At 41.1% G+C, this 9,483-nt stretch overlaps 1 non-coding gene across 1 annotated transcript; it reads left to right on the top strand.

The window, feature by feature from the left end:
* Positions 1-9,088: 9,088 nt before the first annotated feature.
* On the top strand, positions 9,089-9,192 carry LOC148579815 (small nucleolar RNA R71). Its single transcript, XR_015896538.1, has one exon. It is a non-coding gene; the product is annotated as a small nucleolar RNA R71 (small nucleolar RNA).
* The last annotated feature ends 291 nt before the right edge of the window (positions 9,193-9,483 follow it).

Here is a 9,483-nt window from a genome sequence, read left to right as displayed (position 1 = left end):
CAATCTTCAGGCTTATTATGCTTCTGTTGGTGGGTCTTCCAGGAGGAAAACCTCTAGTTCTTTGTGATCCTTCATCTTTTCTCCATGATAAAGCTTTAGGCGATGTCCATTGACCTTTATAAATTTGGAGCTAGAAGGATGACGCAGGTGAAAAACTCCGTATGGCTCTGCCTTTTCTACTCTATAGGGATCTTCCCATCTTGATCTCAATTTACCTGACATAAGCCTCAGTCTGGAGTTATAAAGAAGAACTAACTCCCCTGGTCTAAATTTTCTCCTTTTGATGTGCTTGTCATGGACAGCCTTCATCTTCTCTTTGTATCGTCTGGAGTTGTCCTATGCTTCTAGGCAAAGATTCTCCAATTCTGATAGTTGCAGCTTTCTTTCAGCACCAGCTTCTTCAAAATTCATGTTGCACTCCCTCGCAGCCCAGAAAGCCTTGTGTTCCACCTCTACTGGAAGGTGGCAAGCCTTTTCGTACACTAAGCGAAAGGGGCTCATTCAATGGGTGTCTTGTACGCTGTGCGATATACCCAGAGTGCATCTTGTAGCCTAGCACTCCAGTCTTTCCTATGAGGCTTTACTATCTTCTCCAGAATACATTTAATTTCTCTGTTAGACACTTCTGCTTGTCCATTGGTCTGAGGATAATAAGCTGTTGCTACTTTGTGGACTATCACATGCTTCTTCAGTAATCCTGTTAGTCTCCTGTTACAGAAGTGAGTGCCTTGATCGCTCACGATTGCTCGTGGTAATCCAAAGTGACAGATAATATGGTTTCTAACAAAGGAAACAATAATGTTAGCATCATCAGTATGGGTAGGAATTGCTTCCACCCATTTAGAAACATAATCTACAGCTAACAGTATATAAAGGTAACCATTAGAGTTTGGAAATGGACCCATGAAGTCAATGCCCCAAACATAAAAAATTTCACAGAAAAGCATGATCTGTTGAGGCATCTCATCTCTCTTGGATATATTACCAAACCTTTGGCATAGGGAACAATATTTACAAAATTCAGCAGCATCTTTAAAACGAGTAGGCTACCAGAATCCACAGTCTAAGATTTTTCTAGCTATTCTTTGAGGGCCAAAATGTTCTCCACTCTCAGAAGAGTGGCAAGACTCTAAAATGGACTGGAATTCTATTTTAGGCACACACCATCTAAATACCTGGTCAGCACCACACCTCCATAAATATGGGTCATCCCATATATAATATTTAGACTCGCTTTTCAGTTTGTCCCTTTGATGCTTAGTAAAATTGGTTTGGGAAAGTATGGCTAACTAGATAATTAGCTACAGGTGCATACCAAGGAACTACTTTAGATACTGCATGCAAGCTATCAAATGGAAAAGCATCATTTATAGGAGTGGAGTCATCCTTAATGTGCTCAAGGCAACTCAAGTGGTCTGCCACTAAATTCTGGTTACCACTCCTATCCTTAATTTCTAAATCAAATTCTTGCAGCAGTATCCAACGTATCAATCTTGGTTTGGACTCTTTTTTAACTAATAAATATTTTAGAGCTGCATGGTCTGAGTACACTACTACCTTAGTACCAAGTAAATAGGCTCAGAATTTATCCAGAGCGAAAACAATAGCAAGAAGCTCTTTTTCAGTAGTAGTGTAATTTGACTGAGCAGCGTCTAAGGTCTTAGACGCATAAGCAATTAAAAAGTGGTATTCTCCTAATCTTCAGGAGCTATATGAATTTGAAAGTAGCCTGTATAACCATCTAAAAAACAGTAATGGGATTTACCTGACAGGTGATCGAGCATCTGATCAATAAATGGCAAGGGGTAATGATCCTTGCGAGTTGCTTGATTGAGACGCCTATAGTCAGTGCAAACCCTCCATGAATTCTGCACTCTAGTTGTCAGGAGCTCTCCATGATCATTCTTTACTGTTGTGACTCCAGACTTCTTGGGCACCACTTGTACTGGACTGACCCATTCACTGTCTGAGATGGGGTAAATGATATCTGCTTCAAGTAGCCTGGTTATTTCTTTCTTGACAACTTCTAAGATGGTAGGATTTAGTCTTCTTTGGGGTTGACAGACAGGTTTTGATTCCTCTTCTAAATATATTCTGTGCTCACAAACTTGAGGACTGATGCCTACTATATCCGCCAAGCTCCAGCCAATTGCTTTCTTGTGCTTTCTCAGCACACTGAGCAGTTGCTCTTCCTGTTGGGAAGTGAGTTCCTTTGCAATGATAACTGAGAACTTCTGATTATCCTCAAGGTAAGCATACTTGAGGTGTGGAGGAAGGGGCTTCAATTCCAATTTTTGCTTATGGCTAGGTTCTGGATCATCCGGGGCTAGTGGTAATGGTAAAGTGTCGTCATTATGTTCAGATGGTGTCCCCACACTTGGACCTTGCTCCATGTGCTTCTTTTCTACTTCTTCTTAGTGAACTTTAGATATAGTTTCATCAATGATATCGCACTGGAAGATAGAATGATCTTCCGGAGGTTGCTTCATAGTTTCATTTAAACTGAAACTCACTATTCTGCCATCTATCTCAAAGGAGTAAGTTCTTGAGAATGCATCCAACTTGAACTTCAAAGTCTTCAGGAATGGTCTTCCAAGCAGGATTGATGATGGTCTTCCTGAGTCATTAGGAGGCATTTTCAGGATATAGAAGTCAATTAGAAATCTGAGCCCCTTAATGCTCACTAATACATCTTTAGCAATTCCAACTACTGTAATAATGCTTTTATCTGCTAACACAAAATGAGCTGCCGACCTTTTTAAGGGAGGGAGCCTGGTATGCAAAATTGTGATCATCAATGGCGCCATCATCATGGTACGCACAATTGTAATCTCAACTCTTTATCACAACTCTGCACAACTAACCAGCAAGTGCACTGGGTCGTCCAAGTAATAAACCTTACGTGAGTAAGGGTCGATCCCACGGAGATTGTCGGCTTGAAGCAAGCTATGGTCACCTTGTAAATCTCAGTCAGGCAGATTCAAATGGTTATGGAGAATTGATAATTAAAAGATAAATAAAACATAAAATAAAGATAGAGATACTTATGTAATTCTTCTGTTGGAATTTCAGATAAGTGTATGAAGATGCTTTGTTCCTCCTGAACCTCTGCTTTCCTATTGCCTTCTTCCAATCATTCATACTCCTTTCCATGGCAAGCTTTATGTTGGGCATCACCATTGTCAATGGCTACATCCCGTCCTCTCAGTGAAAATGGTCCTGATGCTCTGTCACAACATCGGCTAATCAGCTGTCGGTTCTCGATCATGTCAGAATAGGATCCATTGATCCTTTTGCGCCTGTCACACGCCCCACAATCGCGAGTTTGAAGCTCGTCATAGTCATCCCTTCCCAGATCCTACTCGAAATACCATAGACAAGGTTTAGACTTTTCGGATCTCAGGAATGGCCGCCAATAATTCTAGCCTATACCACGAAGGTTCCAATCTTAGATTAGAAACCCAAGAGATATGCATTCAAGCTTGTTTGCATGTAGAATGGAAGTGGTTGTCAGTCACGCGTTCATAGGTGAGAATGATGATGAGTGTCACGGATCATCACATTCATCAAGTTGAAGAACGAATGAATATCTTGGAGAAGAAGTAGACTTGAGTTGAATAGAAAAACAATAGTACTTGTATTAATTCATGAAGAACAGCAGAGCTCCACACCTTAATCTATGGTGTGTAGAAACTCCACCGTTGAAAATACATAAGAACAAATAGTGTAAGCATGGCCGAATGGCGAGCCTCAAAGGTCTAAGGATTAAACGTCCCAAGATGAAAATACAATAGCAAAAGGTCCTATTTATAGAGAACTAGTAGCCTAGGGTTTACAGAAATCAGTAATTAATGCAGAAATCTTCTTCCGGGCCCACTTGGTGTGTGCTTGGGCTGAGCATTGACACTTCTATGTGTAGAGACTTTTCTTGGAGTTAAACGCCAGCTTTTGTGCCAGTTTGGGCGTTTAACTCCAGCTTTTGTGCCAGTTTTGGAGTTAAACACCATAATTCTTGAGCTAACTTGGAATGCCTGTTTGGGCCATCAAATCTTAGGCAAAGTATAGACTATTATATATTGCTGGAAAGCCCAGGATGTTTACTTTCCAACGCAATTGAGAGCGCGCCAATTGGGCTTCTGTAGCTCCAGAAAATCCACTTTGAGTGCAGGGAGGTCAGAATCCAACAGCGTCTGCAGTCCTTTTTCAGCCTCTGAATCAGATTTTTGCTCAGGTCCCTCAATTTCAGCCAGAAAATACCTGAAATTACAGAAAAACACACAAACTCGTAGTAAAGTCCAGAAATATGATTTTTAAATAAAAAAATAATAAAAATATAATAAAAACTAATTAAAATATACTAAAAACATACTAAAAATAATGCCAAAAAGCGTGTAAATTATCCGCTCATCACAACACCAAACTTAAATTGTTGCTTGTCCCCAAGCAACTGAAAATCAAGTAGGATAAAAAGAAGAGAATATACAATGAATTCCAAAAACATCTATGAAGATCAGTATTAATTAGATGAGTGGGGCCTTTAGCTTTTTGCTTCTGAACAGTTTTGACATCTCACTTTATCCTTTGAAGTTCAGAATGATTGGCATCTATAGGAACTCAGAATCCAGATAGTGTTATTGATTCTCCTAGTTAAGTATGTTGATTCTTGAACACAGATACTTTATGAGTCTTGGCCATGGCCCTAAGCACTTTGTTTTCCAGTATTACCACCGGATACATAAATGCCACGACACATAACTGGGTGAACCTTTTCAGATTGTCACTCAGCTTTGCTAGAGTCCCCAATTAGAGGTGTCCAGGGTTCTTAAGCACACTCTTCTTTTTTCTTTGGACCTCGACTTTAACCGCTCAGTCTCAAGTTTTCACTTGACACCTTCACGCCACAAGCACATGGTTAGGGATAGCTTGGTTTAGCCGCTTAGGCCAGGATTTTATTCCTGTGGGCCCTCCTATCCACTGATGCTCAAAGCCTTAGATCTTTTTTATCACCCTTGCCTTTCGGTTTAAAGGGGTATTGGCTTTTTCTGCTTTTTTTTTTTGCAAGCTTTTCACTGCTTTTTCTTGCTTCAAGAATCAATTTTATGATTTTTCAGATCATCAGATAACATTTCTCCTTTTCCTTTCATTCTTTCAAGAGCCAACAATTTTAACATTCATAAACAATCAAATTCAAAAATATGCACTGTTCAAGCATTCATTCAGAAAAATAATAGTATTGCCACCACATCAAGATAATTAAACTGTTTTAAAATTTGAAATTCATGCACTTCTTTTTCTTTTTCAATTAAAAATATTTTTCATTTAAGAAAGGTGATGGATTCATTTTTATAGCTTTAAGGCATAGACACTTAGACACTAATGATCATGTAATAAAGACACAAACATAAATAAACATAAAGCATAATTTTCGAAAAACAGGAAAATAAAGAACAAGGAAGTTAAAGAACGGGTCCACCTTAGTGATGGCGGCTTGTTCTTCCTCTTGATGATCTTATGGAGTGCTTGAGCTCCTCAATGTCTCTTCCTTCCCTTTGTTGCTCCTCTCTCATGGTTCTTTGGTCTTCTCTAATTTCATGGAGGAGGATGGAATGCTCTTGGTGCTCCACCCTTAGTTGTCCCATGTTGGAACTTAATTCTCCTAGGGAGGTGTTGATTTGCTCCCAATAGTTGTGGAGGAAAATGCATCCCTTGAGGTATCTCAGGGATTTCATGATGAGGAATTTCCTCATGCTCTTGATGAGGTTCTCTTGTTTTCTCCATCCTTTTCTTAGTGATGGGTTTGTCCTCATCAATGAGAATGTCTCCCTCTATGTCAATTCCAACCGAATTGAAAAGGTGACAAATGAGATGAGGGAAGGCTAACCTTGCCAAAGGAGAGGACTTGTCCGCTACCTTGTAGAGTTCTTGGGATATAACCTCATGAACTTCCACTTCCTCTCCAATCATGATGCTATGTATCATGATAGCCCGGTCTATAGTAGCTTCGGACTGGTTGCTAGTGGGAATGATTGAGCATTGGATGAACTCCAACCATCCCCTAGCCACGGGCTTGAGGTCATGCCTTCTTAGTTGTACCGGCTTCCCTCTTGAATCTCTCTTCCATTGAGCGCCCTCTTCACAGATGTCCATGAGGACTTGGTCCAACCTTTGATCAAAGTTGACCCTTCTAGTGTATGGGTGTGCATCTCCTTGCATCATGGGCAAGTTGAATGCCAACCTCACATTTTCCGAACTAAAATCCAAGTATTTTCCTCGGACCATTGTAAGCCAATTCTTAGGGTCCGGGTTCACACTTTGATCATGGTTCTTGGTGATCCATGCATTGGCATAGAATTCTTGAACCATTAAGATTCTGACTTGTTGAATGGGGTTGGTGAGAACTTCCCAACCTCTTCTTCGGATCTCATGTCGGATCTCCGGATATTCATTCTTTTTGAGTTTGAAAGGGACCTCGGGGATCACTTTTTTCTTGGCCACAACTTCATAGAAGTGGTCTTGATGCACCCTTAAGAGGAATCTCTCCATCTCCCATGACTCGGAGGTGGAAGCTTTTGCCTTCCCTTTTCTCTTTCTAGAGGTTTCTTCGGCCTTTGGTGCCATAAATGGTTATGGAAAAACAAAAAGCTTTAGCTTTTACCACACCAAACTTAGAAGGTTGCTCGTCCTCGAGCAAAAGAAGAAAGAAGAGAGTAGAAGAAGAAGAAATAGAGGAGATGGAGTGGGCTTTGTGTGTCGGCCAAGGGGGAGAAGTCGTGTTTAGGTTGTGTAAAAATGAAGGAGTGAAGATGGGTTTATATAGGGGTGAGAGGGGTATGTATGGTTCGGCTATAGAGGGTGGGTTTGGGAGGGAAAGTGGTTTGAATTTGGATGGTGAAGTAGGTGGGGTTTTATGAAGGATGGATGTGAGTGGTGAAGAGAATGGTGGGATTTGATAGGTGAGGGGTTTTTGGGTAGGTGGGGATCCTGTGGGGTCTACAGATCCTGAGGTGTCAAGGATATCTCATCCCTGCACCAAGTGGCGTGCAAAACGCCCCCTTTCTGCCAATCCTGGCGTTAAACGTCAGGCTGCTGCCCATTTCTGGCGTTTAATGCCAGCTTCTTGCCCATTCCTGGCATTAAACGCCAGTCTGGTGCCCTTTTCTGGCTTTAAACGCCCAGAATAGTGCCAGACTGGGCGTTTAACGCCCATTCTGCTACCCTTACTGGCGTTTAAACGCCAGTAGGTTTCTCCTCCAGGGTGTTCTATTTTCATTCTGTTTTTTACTTTGTTTTTGCTTTTTCAATTGTTTTTGTGACTTCACATGATCATCAACCTACAGAAAACATAAAATAACAAAGGAAAATAGAAATTTAACATAGATAAGTAAAAATTGGGTTGCCTCCCAACAAGCGCTTCTTTAATGTCAATAGCTTGACAGTGGCTCTCATGGAGCCTCACAGATGTTCAGAGCAATGTTGGAACCTCCCAACACCAAACTTAGAGTTTGACTGTGGGGGCTCTGTTTGACTCTGTATTGAGAGAAGCTCTTCGTGCTTCCTCTCCATGGTAACAGAGGGATATCCTTGAGCTTTAAACACAAGGGAGTCTCCATTCACTTGAATGATCAATTCTCCTCTGTCAACATCAATCACAGCTTTTGCTGTGGCTAGGAAGGGTCTGCCAAGGATGATGGATTCATCCATACACTTCCCAGTCTCTAGGACTATAAAATCAGCAGGGATGTAATGGTCTTCAACCTTTACTAAGACATTCTCTACAAGTCCATAAGCCTGTTTCTTTGAATTATCTGCCATCTCCAGTGAGATTTTTGCAACTTGTACCTCAATAATCCCTAGCTTCTCCATTACAGAGAGAGGCATGAGGTTTATGCTTGACCCTAGGTCACACAGAGCCTTCTCAAAGGTCATGATGCCTATGGTACAAGGTATTGAGAACTTTCCAGGATCTTGTCTCTTCAGAGGTAATCTCTGCCTAGTCAAGTCATCCAGTTCTTTGATGAGCAATGGAGGTTCATCCTCCCAAATCTCATTACCAAACAACCTGGCATTTAGCTTCATGATTGCTCCAAGGTACTTAGCAACTTGCTCTTCAGTAACATCTTCATCCTCTTCAGAGGAGGAATATTCATCAGAGCTCATGAATGGCAGAAGTAAATTTAATGAAATCTCTATGGTCTCAGTCTAAGCCTCAGATTCCCATGGTTCCTCATTAGTGAATTCCATGGAGGTCAGTGGACGTCCATTGAGGTCTTCCTCATTGGGAATCACTGCCTCTTCCTCCTCTCCATGTTCGGCCATGTGAGATGTGGTTATGGCCTTGCACTCTCTTTTGGGATTCTCTTTTGTATTGCTTGGGAGAGTGCTAGGAGGGAGTTCAGTAATTTTCTTACTCAGCTGACCCAGTTGTGCCTCCAAATTTCTAATGGAGGACCTTGTTTCAGTCATGAAACTTTGAGTGATTTTGATTAGATCAGAGACAATGGTTGTTAAGTCAGAGGGGTTTTGCTTAGAATTCTCTGTCTGTTGCTGAAAAGATGATGGAAAAGGCTTGCTATTGCTAAACCTGTTTCTTCCACCATTATTGTTGTTGAAACCTTGTTGAGGTCTCTGTTGATCCTTCCATGAGAGATTTGGATGATTTCTCCATGAAGGATTATAGGTGTTTCCATAGGATTCTCCCATGTAATTCACCTCTTCCATTGCTGGGTTCTCAGGATCATAAGCTTTTTCTTCAGAGGAAGCTTCCTTAGTACTGCCTGTTGCTGCTTGCATTTCAGACAGACTCTGAGAAATCATATTGACTTGTTGGGTCAATATTTTATTCTGAGCCAATATGGCATTCAGAGTATCAATATCAAGAACTCCTTTCTTTTGAGCTATCCCATTATTCACAGGATTCCTTTCAGAAGTGTACATGGATTGGTTATTTGCAACCATTTTAATGAGTTCTTAAGCTTCTGCAGGCGTCTTCTTCAGATGAAGAGATCCTCCAGCAGAGCTATCCAATGACGTCTTGGATAGTTCAGACAGACCATCATAGAAGATTCCTATGATGCTCCATTCTGAAAGCATGTCAGAAGGGCACCTTCTGATCAATTGCTTGTATCTCTCTCAAGCCTCATAGAGGGACTCACCATTCTTCTGTCTAAAGGTTTGGACTTCCACTCTAAACTTACTCAATTTTTGAGGTGGAAAGAACTTTGCCAAGAAGGCATTGACTAGCTTTTCCCAAGAGTTCAGGCTTTCCTTAGGTTGTGAATCCAACCATGTTCTAGCTCTGTCTCTTACAGCAAAAGGAAAGAGCATAAGTCTGTAGACTTCAGGGTCAACCCCATTGGTCTTGACAGTGTCACAGATTTGCAAGAATTCAGCTAAGAACTGATGAGGATCTTCCAATGGAAGTCCATGAAACTTGCAATTCTGTTGCATTAGAGAAACTAATTGAGGTTTAAGCTCAAAGTTGTT

The sequence above is a fragment of the Arachis ipaensis genome, chromosome B10 (assembly GCF_059453495.1).
Source record: "Arachis ipaensis isolate K30076 ecotype BB chromosome B10, ASM5945349v1, whole genome shotgun sequence".
Classification (NCBI taxonomy): domain Eukaryota; kingdom Viridiplantae; phylum Streptophyta; class Magnoliopsida; order Fabales; family Fabaceae; genus Arachis; species Arachis ipaensis.
The sequence above is the reverse complement of the archived record's forward strand: the minus strand, read 5'-3'. Positions and strand labels throughout refer to the sequence as shown.